The 16,992-nt window shown below is 32.4% G+C and overlaps 1 long non-coding RNA gene and 1 pseudogene across 1 annotated transcript in view; both read right to left on the minus strand.

Moving 5' to 3' along the window:
• Window positions 1-1,415: 1,415 nt before the first annotated feature.
• On the minus strand, window positions 1,416-2,085 carry LOC100440434 (tetratricopeptide repeat protein 39C-like; annotated as a pseudogene).
• A 376-nt stretch (window positions 2,086-2,461) lies between these two features.
• Window positions 2,462-16,992, minus strand: part of LOC129059062 (uncharacterized) — a 99,103-nt gene continuing 84,572 nt past the window's right edge. The window contains exon 3 of the long non-coding RNA XR_008524695.1: window positions 2,462-4,054. This is a non-coding gene — a long non-coding RNA (uncharacterized LOC129059062). The remainder of the gene's footprint in view (window positions 4,055-16,992) is intronic.

Genomic DNA, 16,992 nt, shown 5'->3' on the forward strand with positions numbered 1-16,992 from the left:
TATAGATTATGCTCAATTTTTAAGCCAAAAATTATGAAATATTCTCATTGAGTATAGGAATACTATATTATGTTAAGCATCTCTAAAGATTCTAAAGAATTTAGCTAATTTCGATTGAGCTTTCAATAATGGGCATGCTTTTTTAAAAAATCTAATATTCAAATTAGACATTTAATTAAATGTCAAGACAGATGCACTGAACTTTCTAATAAGTTGGCTCTTGATTTCAAATTTATCATCTTTTTTCTCTTAAATATTCTCCTCTGTATAAGCAAAGATTACCTTTGTTGTAATTATATTTAAAAAATCAGTGAAAGCAGCAATTCAAAAAAATAATAATAAAATTAAAAGTCCAGGTTTGTTTGGTTTGGTTGGTTTTTTGCCCTTGGCATCTGTCTTCACATGAGTTACATATTTTTTATTCTTTTCATCATTTAATAGTAAATAAACATGGATATCTGGATATTGTATGAAACAAGGACATAACTACAATGCAGAGTTCAAAAGTATCCTCAGAATTATATTTTCACTTTATCCTCTGTTTGTCTCTTATTCTGATAGCCTGCTTACTTAGTTACCATTTCTAGAAATCCATATATTCATTTATGGAGATGGGGACATATCTCATTTACTATTGTATCGTCAGAGCCTACCACAGTACTTTATATGTGGTAAAAGTCCAATAAATATTGGATAAATATAATCATAATTAGTTAACAAGGGAAAACAGCTGCCAAGAGAACATTATTTACTTTCTATTTGAAAGGAAAGGTAGTATAAAGAAAATTAAAATGAGACTCAACTAGAGTGTGTTACAGGTAAAAGCTGTTCAATTAATTAAGAACTTTAATAACTTACAGTTTATGGTGCTATGACAATTTCTGGTATCTAGAAGAATAGACTCATCTGTTTTTATCATTGAAACAAACAAACACAAAAATAAAAACGAAGAATGTATAGCTATCTTGCCTCCCGTTCTCCTTAAGTGTGAATATGCTGAGATCAATAATGACTGAGATTAGTCGCTTCTGTATTTTATTTTTGAATACTTAGTTTAATTTTGTTTTAAAATTAATAAATCACAAAATTAAAATGAACAAGTTCATTTAACTGTCTTCCCAGGTAGTTATTATTATTATTATTACATTTTAGTTATATGTTTAAAAGAGGAGATATTTAATATGTCAGCCTAACTGGAAAAATGTGTCTTTAGCATAGGTGATTTTCAGAACAAAAGCTCATCTTTACAAGAGCTTTGTCCTCTGCTTTGGTCTTAAAAAACAGAACCTGGGTGGAGAGTGACAGAGCAGAAATATCAGATCTGTCACCGAGAAACCAATTTTCTGAGAAAGACTGGAATCGATGTAAAAATGCAATCCGTTTTCAAAGTTGGAGCCAGAGCAATCCTACTTTTCTTAAGAAGTAGAGTACTGCTTCTCTCTGGTCTCTGCTTTCACCAATAGAAAATAGCCAAGTTCACAGCAAGCATACAGTTGAACATACAAGTTATACTGATGACACAACTCATCTTTAATTGCTTACTGAAATAACTGAACAACATCTTCTGAGTTTCCTAGAGATTTATGTATGGCACCAAGAAGCAAATACTTTAATCCAACAGATGAATTATCCACCCACTGGTGAAATTTAACTAATTCCTCTATAGGTTGGGAACAGAACAGTTTGGAAGGGCTTTCTATAAGTATAACACTTCGGTAGATGCCAGCACACAGGGCAGTTTGGTTAAGGTTTGTTTCCAAACTCCCTCTGACTTTTTCACAGAGAACTGTTCAATTTGGTTGTTTTTCCTTTTGAAGAGTTTGTGAACTTCTTTAAAGACAAACTGTGCCTCCCACATCACCAGTGGATTCCTGACAAACTGCAGTTAAACAGGCAGATAGCACTGGGACTGTCTGAACCCTTTATTTTTTTCAGCCTCTCTAAGGAATCAAATTTATCCTTGCAATTCAGCTTTATCATTTGGCACCAACCAATTTCATACAGACAGACATGTTGAATTTCTCTCAGATGTATTGCAAGTTCCAAAGCATTATGAAAACGAGTTAAGACACTTGGATTTGTCATGACTTATTATAAAGGACACAACTCAGGAACAGTCAAATGGGAGAGATGCACAGGGCAAGGTATGCAGGAAGGGGCACAGAGCTTTCATGCCCTCTCAGGGCATGCCACCCTTCCAGAACCTTCATGTGCTCACCAACCTAGAAACTTCTATTTTTAAATGCCCTGAATATATATGCCATACAAATGATTGAAAACAACAACAACAAATCAACTCCATGGCGGTCACCATGTTAGATCTGTTGAAATGCTACAACAGGCCAGGCATGGTGGCTCAGGCCTGTAATCCCAGCACTTTGGGAGGCCGAGGTGGGTGCGGATCACCTGACGTCAGGTGTTCCAGATCAGTCTGTCAAACATCGGGAATCCCCATCTCCACTAAAAATATAAAAATTAGCCAGGCATGGTGGCATGCTCCTGTAGTCCCAGCTACTCATGAGGCTGAGGCAGGAGAATCATTTAAACCCAGGTGGCGGAAATTGCAGTCAGCTGAAATCACGCCACTGAACTCCAGCCTGGGTGACAGAGCAAGACTCTGTCTCAATACATGCATACATACATACATACATAAATACATAGATACATACTACAACTATATTGGTTAAAATGATAATAAGTTAGTTACACAGAATAAAAGAGGCATCTTAGTGATCTGCCTTTTGGAAACAGAAAACCCAGTTTTCTGGGGGAAATAAAGCATTCTGTGTGAAAGTTTATAAAGCATTTAGTTGACAGATTGCTTCTATAACCTTTGTTCTTGTTTGTTAGAAACATTTATAAGCCTATGCTTCTAAAATCTATAAACTGATATTCTCATTCACAATTAAAATGAGCAAGACAGATTGGTTTTAGCACACAATAGCATTTTTATGGACTCTCATTTTTTTCATGGGCCACTTAGCTATAAATAATCCATGCAAATAGCAATTAGACCTTTCCTGGTTTATGCATATACACATAATGGTTATTCAAGTAACACAGAAATGTTTCAAGCAGTTTTCTATATAAGACATGGATATTTAAAACCATATGTTTGAAAGGTTGATTAAATGGATTTGAAATAAAATACAAGATAATTCAGAATGGTGAATTTCTGTATTTTTCAGGTCAGTACCTCCACATACTGTAGCAAACAAGTCAAAAACCTGTTGAATTTTCTGTTACCATCTTACAGTGTTTTAAATCTACCCTGTTATGTTCAATATTTTTTCTTAAAAAAAGATGAAGATTATATTTAACTATAGTCCAAGTATAAAAACTGTAGTATCAGCATTGATACAGTACTAGTATCTTATTTAATGACCTTACTTAAATTTTTCCTATTGTTCCATTGCTATAAGTGACAAAAATCTGGTCCTGGATCCAAGGCAGGATTTTAACTTGCATTGAGTTGTTAAATTTCTTTAATCTCCCATAATCTGGGACAATTCCTTGGATTTTTGTTGTCTTTGATGTCCTTCATATTTGTGGGATGTTCCTCTATTTACATATTTGTATGATGTTTCTTTATGATTAAATTCAAGTTAAACATTTTTGGCAGGGTTACCAGATGAAATATTTCATCCTTCTCTGAGCATAATGATAGGAAGCACATGATTTCTATTTGTCCCATTACTGATGAGGTTAACTTGTTTTGCTGAGTTCAGGTAGTGTGTGACTTCTGCTCTTTGATATTACTATCTTTCCATTTCTAATTAATAAGTAACTTGGGCAAGTACTATCTTGAAGTTATAACCAAGACCCATGATTTATTTTTAACATTGTGACGAAGTATCAACATAAATTTCTGGGAGGATTATGGCCATTATACAATTAACTAAAGAGACATTAAGACTCACGTTGAGTAGAGGTAAAGAGCTGTGCAGTGAAGGATCTTCAGTGACAGGAGTGAAGGCAGAGCAAGTTCACAGATGCAAAGCAGTTGGAATATTTCTTGAAGAAAGGTGAGTTTTTTCTTCTGTTACTCCCTTTTCTGTAAAATAGATGGCAGAGTATCAGCTTGATGCAAGAGGCAAGGAGATGTTAGAGGTTTGATGAGAGAAAACGTTCATATTGGAAGTATTTGAGAGTTCATAACCTAGGGGAAAAATAGGAGGACTGCTTAGTAGAAATTATAAATTGCATGAGATATATAAGTATCTCCATTCACATAAAATGAAAAGAGTGAGCATAGCTGTTTCAATTTTTTCCAATTGTATAATTCTTCTTGCATACAGTTGCTGAAGAGGAAATTAATTGGTTTTAATCATTAAAATTAGAGATGAGAGATTTTCCCAGCAAGTATAAGAAATGTAGGGCAGGGAAAGAAAATGATGAAGCTCTGTCTTTATGTTGGGTAAAGAAGAAAGGAAGAAAATGATAGGTGTGGTGAAGTTTAAAAACTGGTGGTGTCAGTAAATTAGATGATGCAAAGTGTTGGAATAGTATCTGTGGTGAGAATATTGGAGTAAGTAATCTTGAAAAACAGATGAATGCAGTCAGTAGCTAAATGTTTTAAATAATTTTGGAAGTGAAACATTTATTGATAACTATATACATGTGTGTGTGTATACACACACACACATGAGTGCACACATGTGCACATACTAGTGTACCAGGGTGCACTGTGGAATAGTGCAAATTAATAAGACAGGATGTGGATGATCTGATGACATTTTTATTTTTCTTGGATGAGAAGTAATATATATCCCGTCAATCTCTTCGAAATAGGGAGGAAATCTGTCTCACCAACTCACCTGCCTGTTTTGTAGTTGACTGAGTGACAGAATATATATCCATCATCTAATAGTACTCAGGGAAGCATTATCCTGAAGCTATAACCAAAATTGTGCTATTATTCTTATTTATCATAATTATTATTCCATGTCTACAGAATGTTTGTTGAAATCTTCCATTTGGAGTTGGGAAAAGTTCTTCTGTTGTCATTACTGTGTAGCCTGAAGTTAGTCACCTTTGTAAAAACTAGGAGAAGACTATTTATCCACTGGCCGCTACTGTTTCTCCTATCCCACACCCATAAAATATTAGCATAGTGATTATGGCAAACCCCCAATATAAAAAAGAGATACTCAATTGTGTCAATAATTGAGAGAATAAACATGTAATAAATAAAAGTGTGTTATTTTTAATAACGGTTTTTGTCTCATTTAATTTTGGCTGCCATAACAAAGCACCATAGACAACATGGCTTATAAACAATAGGAATTTATTTCTGAGTTCTAGAGGCTAGAAGTCTGAGATCAGGGCACCAGCATGGTCAGGTTCTGCTGAGGGTCCTCTTCTGGACTATAGATTGCAGACTTCTCATTGTATATTTATTGTATCCTCTTGTGGCAGAAAGAGGGCTCAAGGATTCTCTGGATTTTTTTTTAATAGAGACACTAGTGCCATTCATGAGGGCACCACCATACCAAGTAATTTCTTTCAAAAGACTTCATCTTCTAAAACGATCACATTGGGGATTTGGATTTCAATATATAAATTCCAAGGTGACACAATTATTCAGGCCATTGCAGTTAACATAAGTTTTTTATTTAGAAATTTAATTGCACTCTTTGAAATATTTAAGAAGAAATATGAGAAGAAAGAATACATCCATAGTAAGGCATTTTAGTGAAGATTAAAACTGTTATTAAATAGCAGAATGGAGAAATAGATTGTGTAATGCCAGGGGGCAATGGAATAAATAAACTATAGCTATTTTCACAACATGGATAAATTTCACAAATGTTCATACGGAAATGTACACAAGTCATAAGTATGCAGCTTAGTGAATTATTACAATGTAGAATGGAAGATTACCTCACCAATTAAGAAAGAACAAGTAAAAAAGGATATTTGAATTATTGCAAAGTAAATATTTAATAAAGTAACACATTTTCCTAGTGAGATAGGCAAAGACATAGAATGTGATGAAAAGAAAGATGAGATAAGTAGGTACTCCATACATTTTACTTGGGGATATACCCATATACCCATTGATGATAAATGGATTAGCTAGTCACCAGAAACCAGTTCTTTAAATGTTCACAGCCTATGACTCAGAAATCTCACTTCCAGGAACAGATTTGGTAGATATATTTGCACATAATTTTAAAAATAATAGCAAAATAAACTATATATATATAATATATAAGTTTATATATAAAGTGTATATAATAGTTTATTTTGCTATTATAACCTTCCTATCTATTAATCATGTAATAATTGCATAAATGATATATATGGAAAAATAAAATAGCTCTCTTAAGAAACACACATAAAATGTGAAATATGTTGCATTTTGTAAAGTGTATATGACATGTTTAATTGTGTGCTTTATACTTTCAATTTGTATTTGATGAATTATGTATTGTTTTCTTGTTCAATAATAGATGAAAAATTTAGACTTTCTTTTATTTCCAAAGAACATACTGTACCATTTATTTCTCAAAGCATTCATTTTTATCTGTCTTAATTTATTAGTATCTTTAGTGTAAGTAATACCTTTCTTTTAGGTAAGTTATGCCTCTTTTACATAAATAAAAACCTCTTTATTTTTGAAAACTCTCCCATTTTCTGAGTTACATGTTTATTTTATTTACTTGGTTTTTAATTATTTTCTTAAACAATTTTTAAAATACATTTTTATTAAGATGGTGTATCACTCCATCTTAATAAAATTAATTAGCTCTTAATTTGTTGTTAAATGTTAAGTATATCTTATGTAGGAAGCATGTATTTTGTTTTTTAAAAATTTATCCAGTCTTTCAGCTCTTTGTTATATTTAATTAATGTATTTCAATATAATTAATATGATTGTTGTGGTGGGGACTGTTAAGACCACACCCAGGTTTGATAATTCACAAAGAGGATTCATAGGACTTACAATATAGTCATACTCATGGCTATTACTAATTACGGTGAAAAGATACAAAGCAAAATCAGCAACATGAATAGATACAGGATACAGTCTGGAAGAAAACAGGTGCAGCTTGCAAAGAGTATTTGCCTATTGGAGTTACACAATGCATACTTAATTCCTCCAACAAATGTTGTGACACCATGTGTTGTAGAGACTCAATGTCCACAGTTTTATTAGGGTCTAGTCACGTAAAACCCTATTCCTAGCACATATGAAATATCAGACTTGCAGAAGGAAATTAGATGTTCAGCATAAGCCATATTGTTTTTACAAGTATTTTAGGCAGGGTGAGCCACTCTTTATAGTTCTGAGAATAGTAGGAACTATCCCAAAATCCAGGTTCCCAGATGCCAGACAAAAAGCAACTTCGCCAGCAGGTCTTTATAAGGACAGCAACCTCAGGCTTTCTATGTTACCCCTTTCTAAGCAGCCATATCTTTGGCCCTTGGCCAAAGTTTCCTTACAGCATGGCCTCTTTTCCAGATTGCATACTGCTATGATTTTAGTTTAATTATTTAAGTAATCAAATTTACAGGATTATTTCACTCTTAAGGGCTGCCACATGAGAAATGTCCCAACAATTTTGAGACAACACATAAAATAGCGAAGAGCATTTGTAATCTTCCCCAGGCAAGGGTGAAAAACAAAACTTCCAAAATTTCTCAGTGGCTTTACAATAATAATGATATTTTTCACTTATGTCACCTTTTGGCAGCTAAGAGTAAGCTGCAGTTCTTTGCTTCTACGTTTATTTAGCTTATCTATGTGTCTTCTTCTCTCTTAGGCCCTAACTGAAGGATCAGTGGTTACAAAGGTAACAAGATGAAAAACCAGAGAGCAGGCAAAAACCAGCTATGGCTCTAAAAGCTGTTGTATTTATCACTTCTGCTCACATGCCATTGGCTAAATCAAGTTACCTGGTGAAGCCCAGCACTAATTCTGGAAGGAGGCATACTCTTCCCACTGGAGAAGGCTGTATCACACGATGAAAGAAAGGAAGGTCAATCTTTCTGAGAAAAGAATGAGTGAATAAATGGGAACTGTTATACCTTTAATATTTACTGTTTCCACATGATGGTCCAAATGCTTTATATATGTTATGAGGAATTATTTACCTTATTTCAAAGAAAAGCAAAGTTCAATATAAATTCTTCCTGAAATATTTAATAATGAGATTCAGCTAATTTAGTTGTGCCTGAAATTTTTAATGTATCAATGTAATATTCAGCAATTTATATCACAAAAGAATATGCACTTAGACTTTAGAGATTTTAGTATAATCTCAAATATATTTATAGGCTTTACTAAAGTTACATATATTCTGTTCATTTCACTATTTTTTTACACACACATACATATATACTGATCATAAAATTATTCAGCCACATTGGTGGCTATATGCTATGATTGTATCTATGAGAAAATATGTTGTTCATCACAGCAAAATATGAAAGCTATTAAATGCTGCTACAGATTGAAAACTTTACTTGATGATGTGTGGCTATGAGTAACAGAAACAACGTTAACTACAGCAATATATTTGTTTATGAAAATACAGAATATTTTATATAGGATCTAGAAATGTAATATTATGTTTATATTTCAGGTTCTTTATCTATAAAATTGTGATAATAATCATTTAAATTTTATAGGATTTCATGTAAGTTAAGCTAATTTGTAGAAAGCATTTGGATCATTGTATGAAAATAATACATATTTAGCATCAATGTGTGCTTTTTTATTTTATCCACATGTAATACACCAAAACTTAAGGAAAATACCAAATTTGCTTTATTACATAGTATTTACTTAGTATTATCAAAGATATTTATCTTGAATATTAACATTTTAAGCACACACAGTTCAATATCAAAAGTTTCTCTAAGTTTTCACAACATTTGACAAGGGATTTTGGACAGTTGAAGGAAGATAAATGTTGGTTTGGAAATAAAAAATAATCTTGCAAGAAAAACTTAAATGTATGGGACTTTATAATTGACTGTATAGCAAAGAAAGTCAATGATAACTCGAAATGTTATGGCTGTACACAGAATGGAGGATAACGGTGCAACAGAAATAAGAAATAAAGTAGAAGAAAAGATTTAGTGGAAAATTCAAGATTTGAATTTTACTAGTTCAAAATGATGACAAAAACCTAATTTTTAAAGTTTTAAGTAAATGTGCATTAACTACAGAAACTCATGCTCAGTGCAATCCTATTAAGACACAAGTATCTGCCTTTTAAGGATACATATTCTTGCATTAATACAAAAATTGATACCACTGATGTAAAAGTGAAACAAAAATCTTGGGATTCGACTTGTTATCAATGTCTATCAGATTTAATAAGGACACTAAAATTTGTAAGAAGTCATTTCCCTATTAATCCAGATTTGCATTTTAATAGAGAGAAGTAAAAGAAACTTCATACACATATAACACATATAATCTGATTATATGTGATTAACAGAGAATATTTTCTCTCACTCTTTGGATTTTTATTTTCTGTCACTCTCCATCATTCTTATGATAAGTTGTAGAAAATTAAATTAATTTCATTATGGCTCAAGATACAAACTATCTTAAGTACTAACTTTAAATATGAATTAAAATTTGCCTTGATATTCATTACCAGGAGAGGTTTCCTACATCTGATAGCTGTTTGAATCAACTCCTGATTTCCCCTGATTTTCCTTGATCCAAGACAAACATGCCTAGGTGCTATAGGTTACTCTTTTTGATGACTCAAAAATAAAATATTTTGGTGAAATTAACTTCCAATATTTTTAAAATTACAAAATTTGGAGAGCATTAAACTTATCTATTGTCATTAATTTCATGGAAATGAATTTGGGAAATTATCTGAAAACCTAAGGATGCCACTGTTGGAAAGCAGTTGACTCTTCTCTGATAAAAAGTTAATTAAAACATCATTCTGCTAGCATGTTTGGCTCTCTTTGATGTTCATGTAATTATATTATCTGGATATGATCAGATTATATGCAAAAAACAGAGGTAGGCAAGTTAGAAGATTAGAAAAACAATTTAAACAACTTGAGTCAGAACTTTTTATAGGGAAATTTCCCATGCTTAATCTGATTTCCAGCAATTCTTACATAATTAATTCATTTGAAATTTTCTAAGAGGTTTGAGCAGATTTTCTTCTTTGATAAGGCCTATTAATGTGAAAGTGAACATGACAAATGGCCTTTGCTATACATCTGACTTCAAGCAGCCAATTTTGTAACCTTGAAAATCTGTCAGGGAAAGCACCAGATAAAAGAAAAATAAACTTAGATTCATGGGGAAAAGAGAAAAAACACTGTAAATAACTCTTGTAGTTATCACTTATCAAGCTACTACATGTATTCCAAATACTAGATTATATGTATATGTCTACTGCTTCAGTAATTACTACTTAAGAAAGATTAATGCAGAAAGAAAAGTCAAACAGAACAAATTGAAGGTACAAATAATATTCAACTTACAGGAGCACACTTTTGCATAACAAAATAAGATTCTCAGTATATTTTTAAATGAAATTAATTTACTAAGTTGTTAAATTTGTGCAAATTAGTATTTCTCAAAAACAGCATTTATTAAACATAAAAAATTATGTTTTACTTTAGAATAAGCACAAGATAAGTTTATCTTTTTAAAGTATGTAGTACGAAATTGTATTATTTACTGAAGGTTTCTTCTGTCTATAAAATACACTATTTAGATGAATAACCATGCTAGTATACCAATTGTTACCATTACAAGCTGTTTCAAAGAGAAATTACTTTTTCTAAGTTAATCATTAGAAACATATGCTAGCAAAGCAAAATAAGTGCCAAATAAGATTTTACATTTTAAGCAAAAAGAGGAATACACTTTAAAAATAACCCTCAAAGTTATTTTAAATAGCCCACTTTACACTCATATGATTTTGCCTTTGGGAAGACACAAGATGGAAAGTATCTTCCTAACTACACACACACACACACACACACACGCACACATTGTTTTAGGCAGATGTTTTTGCAGAGGCAGGGGAAGAGAGGAAGATTTAGGATGTGCTCTGGCCAAGCAGCTCAAAAATTACTCTATCACAGATGAATAAGCATCCCTACCAAACACACTGTCACCGTCCTTGTAGTTCTGTGTAATAGATAATAAAAAACCAACTGCCCATTGCAGTAATTTGCCAAGAGCACAGCCTAACATATTATTTCATTTTACTAACTTAAAAATGAAATAATAAACAGTATTTATGAACAAAGTTTATTATTTTCTGCAATGTTTGAAATTAAGTGTTCTATAACTAAGTTGACAAAATAAGTTATGGAAATAATAAATTTTGTGATTTATAATGAAAAAACAAAATGCCTGTTTTTGACTCCTTCAAAAAAGAGCAACAAGAAAAATAAACAAAACTAAGGTTAGTTTTGATTACTCTTTCATATCTACTTTTCTTTAAAAAAATCAATAAACTTTTTTCTTTTCATATCAGTTTCGGGGTTAAAGAAAAATTGAGCAGAAAGTAGAAAGAGTTCCGTATACTTTCTGTCCTACTGCCCTTAGTTTTCCCTATCATTGATATCTTGCATTGGTGTGACACATTTGTTACAATTGAAACAATAGTGGACGGGTGGGCGCAGTAGCTCACACCTGTAATCCCAGCACTTTGGGAAGCTGAGATGGGCAGATCACCTGAGGTCTGGAGTTCGAGACCAGCCTGACCAACATGGTGAAACCCTGTCTCTACTAAAACTACAAAAATTAGCCAGGTGTGGTGGTGCATACCTATAGTCCCAACTACTTGGGAGGCTGAGGCAGGAGAATTGCTTGAACTGGGAGGCGGAAGTTGCAGTGAGCCAAAATCATGTCACTGCACTCCAGCCTGGGTGACAGAGCCAGACTCCGGCAGAAAAAAAAAACAAAAAAAAAACCAAAAAAACAATACTGACACTACAGATGTTATAACTAATATCTATAGTTTCCATTACGGTTCACTCTTTGTGTTGTAACACATCTATGGGTTTTTGCCAAATGCATAATATCACATAGCCACCATAACAGTATCATCAAAAATTCAAATTTTTATTGCCGTGTTATACACAGTACATAGTGTGTTATTGCTCTTAAAACTCCCTGACTTAACCTATTCATCCCCCTCTCTCACCCTCTCAACCGCTGGCAACTATGGATATTTTTATTGTCTATAACTTCACCTTTCCCAGAATGTCATACATTATGTAGCCTTGGAATGGTACGCTAAGTACCTTCTCAGATTGGCTTCTTTCACTTATTAATATGAATTTAAGGTTACTTTGTGTATTTTTGTAGCTTGAAGGCTCATTTCTTTTTGTCACTAAATTTTGATAGAGGTATACACCTGCGAAGCCATTAACACAATCATGAAAATTGGCATAGTCATCAGTCCCAAAAGTTTTTTTGTCACATTTTAAAATTAATATACTATTTTTGAGAAATTTTAGTGTTGTGTATTTGTTACAATTATTGAGCCAAATTAGATACATTATTTTTATTATTATTATTATGTGAGATGGAGTTTTGCTCTTGTCGCTCAGGCTGGAGTGCAATGTCACAATCTCCGTTCACTGCAACCTCTGCCTCTCGGATTCAAGCAATTCTACTGCCTCAGCCTCCCGAGTAGCTGGGATCACAGGTGTGCACCACAATGCCCAGCAAATTTTTGTATTTTTAGTAGAGACAGGGTTTCACCGTGTTGGCCAGGCTGGTCTCCAACTCCTGACCTCAGGCGATCCTCCTGTCTCGGCCTCCCAAAGTGCTGGGATTATAGGCGTGAGCCACCGTGCCCAGGCTACTTTGAGGTAATTGTAATGAAAGTTGTAAGGTCAATGTTTAGATTCATTTTTTTTTTTTGCATGTGGATGTCCAGTTGTTTCAGCATCATTTGATAAAAAGATTAGTTTTTCATTATTGATCGCTTTTGCTTCTTTGTCAAAGATTGGTTGACTATATTTATTTGAGTTTATTTTGTGGCTATCTATTCTATTCCATTGGTCTATTTGTTTACTTATTTTTTTTTTTGCCAATACAACACAGTCTTAATTACAATAGTTTTATAACAAAACTGAAGTACAGTAGCTTTAGTCCTCAAACTTTGCTCTTCTTCACTATCATCTTCGCTATTTTTAGACTTTTGCTTCCATATAAATTGTAGGATCAGTTTATCAATGTCTGCAAACTAATGTGCTGGAATTATGAGTAGGGATTCCTGGAATTCATGGGTCAGGATGGAAATAACTAACTTATTAACTATATTGAATCTTACTATCTATGTGTATGCAATATCTTTTTATTAATTTAGGTATTCTTTGATTCTTTCATGAGAGTTTTGTAGTTTTCCTCATTGAAAACTGGTACACATTTTGTTAGACTTATACCTATTATATTATGTGTTGGTCCTAATGTAAATGGTGTTATGTTTAAATTTTAAATTTTCATTATTCTGATCATGTCAATAGATGCAGAAAAAGTATTTCACAAAATCTGACAATCATTTATGGTGAAAACACTCAGGAAACTAGAAATGGAGGGGAAGTTTGAAAACTTGACAAAGAGTATCTCCAAAAATAATTCTACAGCTAACATCATACTTAAAGCTGAGTACAATGGACCAAATACTCATGACCTCCAAAAATTTGTATGTTGAAATCCTAATTCCTGAGGTAACGATATTGGGAGGTAGGGCCTTTGGAAAGTGATCAGGTCATGAGGGCTGAGTCTTCATAAATAGGATTAGTTCCCTTATAAAAGAAGCCCAAGGGAGTCCTCTCGCCCCTTCTACCATGTGAGGACACAGTGAGAAGGTACCATCTATGAATTAGAAAGTGGTCCATCACCAAACACAAAATCTGCTGATGTTTTCATCTTAGGCTTACCACTTCCAGAAGCATGGGAAATAAATTTCTGTTGTTCATTAGCTACCTGTTATGGCATTTTGCTATAGAATTTTATGGCATTTTGTTCTAGAAGCCTGAATGGACCAAGATAGTAAGAAATTAATGTTTTCTCACTAAGATCAGGTACAAAAAAAAACATCCCCCCGGCCACTTTTTTAAAAGATCATTGAAATTTCTTACTAATACAATAAGACAGGAAAAGAAAAATATAAGGTATACAGAGTAAAAAGGATGAAATAAAACATCTTTGTCCACAGATAACATAGTTGTCTACGTAGAAAATCCTAAAGAATCAACAAAAAATTATCCTAGAAATAATAATAATTATAATAAGATTTCAGGATAAAAGGTTAAAATTAAAAAGTCAACCACTTTTATATATACTGGCAATATGTAAGTGGAATTTGAATTACACACACAACACTATTTAAAATTAGCAGCCCCCAAAATAAAATACTTAGGTATAAATCTGACAAAATATGTATAACACATATATGAAGATAACCACTAACTCTGATGAGTGTAATCAAAGGCAAACTAAATATTTAAAAATACATTATATGTTCTTGGATAAAAAGACTCAAATTGTCAAGACATCAGTTCTTCCCATCTTGATCTACAGATTCAATGTAATCTCAATCAAAACCCCAAACAGTTATTTTGTGGATGTCAATAAATTAATTCTAAAGTTTACTGAAGGGCAAAATACCCAGAATAGCCAACACAACATTGAAGGACAAGAACAAAGTTGGAGGATTGACATTACTCAACGTTAAACTTATTATAAATCTGCAGTCATGAAGATAGTGTGATATTGACAAATTAATAGATAAATAGATTCTCAAAACAGATAGAAAGCACAGAAATAGACCAACTGATCTTTAACAAAAGAGCAAAGGAAGTACAGTAAAACAAATATAATATTTTCAACAAATAATGCTGGAGCAACTGGATATCCATATGCTAAACAAAATTAATCTAGACATAGACATTACACTCATTATAAAATTAACCCAAAATGGATTACAAACTAAATGTAAAATGCAAAACTATAAAACTTCTAGAAGCTAACATAAGAGAAAACATAGATGACCCTTAGTATGGTGATAAATTTCTAGCTACAACACCAGAAGCACAATCTATGAAAAAAAAATGATAAACTGCACTTTATTATAAACATCTGAAATTTATGCTCTGTGCATGACCATGTCATGAGAATAAGAAGACAAGCCACAGACTGGAAGAAAGTATTTGCAAAACACACATCTGATAAGATATTCATATACAATGAACTCTTAACTCAAAATAAGAAAACAAGCTACCTGATTAAAACTGGGCCAAAGATCTTAAGAGACACCTCACCCAAAAAGACATACAGATGATTAGTAAGCTTATAAAAACATGCTTTATACCCTATGTCATCAGAAAATGAAAATTTAAACAACTTTGAGATAACACTACACATCCATTAGAATGGTAGGTACCAAAACCTAGAACACTAACACCACCAAATGCTGGTATCCACACCCATAGAATGTATAAAATCAAGAGTAAACTCTAAATTCAACTATGGACATGGGGTGATTATGATGTGTTAATGCAGACACATCAGTTGTAGAAGATGTACCATCCTAGTGGGGATAATGACAATAGAGTAAGCTATGCATGTGTGGGGACAGGGCTATATGGGAAATCTCTGTATTTCCTTCTGATTTTTTCTGCGAGTCTAACACCACTTGGAAAAAAATGTCTTAAGAAAATTTTAATTGCTCATTACTAAAATGTAAGAAAGCAATTGACTTTGTGTATTAACCTTGCATCCTATAACCTTGCTATAATTTCTTAGTTCAAGCAGTTTTATTGTTGTGCATTCGTCAGGATTTTTTATATAGACTGTCATGTCATCTGCAAGCAAAGCCAGCTTTATTTTTCTTTCCTAAACTGTATACAATACTTAACTTTTATTTACTCTTTTCTTATTGCATTAGGCAGAACTTCAGTACAATGTTGAATAGATGTATGCTGTTAGCTCTACTTTTTTGGTAGATGATATTATTCATCGATTTGAGGAATACTTCCTCTAGTCCTAATTTACTGACAGCATTTATCATGGATGAGTGAAATAATTTTTCTGCATCTATTGGTACAATCATATGATTTTTCCTCTTGGCCTGTTGATATGATGGATTACATTAATTGATTTTCAAATATTGAACAAGTTTTGCATCTCTGGAATAAATCTCATTTGGTCTTAGTGTATAATCTTTAATGCACTGATAACTTTGATTTGCTAATAAATTTTTGAAGATTTTTGCACTTATGTTCATGAGAAATATGGTCTGTAGTTTTCTATTCTTGTAATGTCTTTGTCTGGGTTTGGAATTATAGTAATACTGGCCTTACAGAAATAATTACGAAGTGTTGTCTCTGCTTCTATTCTATGGAGAAGATTGTAGAAAATTATTATAATTTATTTCATTAATGATTGATAGAATTCCCAAGTGAACAATTCTGGCACTTGTACTTTCTGTTTTAAAAGGTTATTAATTAATGATTCAGTTTCTTTAAAATATATATAGGTTCGTTTATTCAGAGGATCTCTATGTCATTGTGTGAGTTTTGGTAGATTTTGTCTTTCAAAAATTTATTTCATCTAAGCTATCAAATTGTAAGGCAGAGAGCTGCTCATAATATTTCTTTATTATCCTTTTAATGTCAATGAGGGTCAGTTTCGTTAGCCCTTTCTTCAATTCTGATATTAATAATTTGTGTCTTTACTCTTTTTCTTCATTAGCAGGGCTCGAGGCTTATCAATTTCATTGATCAATAGTTATACTTTTAGTATTATGTTTTACTTATGATTTTTTATGCTATTCATAGCTACAATTGAGATGGTGATGCATACTCTATAGAATACACAGAAAATGTTGTAGATTTATAAGAAAATCCCAGGTAGTGGGATTTCAACTAAATTGGAAAAAAAAATTATAATCTTTAGACAGAAAATGACATGAATCTACTGGTTATATTTTTCAAAGTGCATTTTCTTACATTGAATATAATTAATTGTAT

The sequence above is a fragment of the Pongo abelii genome, chromosome 3 (genome assembly GCF_028885655.2).
Source record: "Pongo abelii isolate AG06213 chromosome 3, NHGRI_mPonAbe1-v2.0_pri, whole genome shotgun sequence".
NCBI classification, from domain to species: domain Eukaryota; kingdom Metazoa; phylum Chordata; class Mammalia; order Primates; family Hominidae; genus Pongo; species Pongo abelii.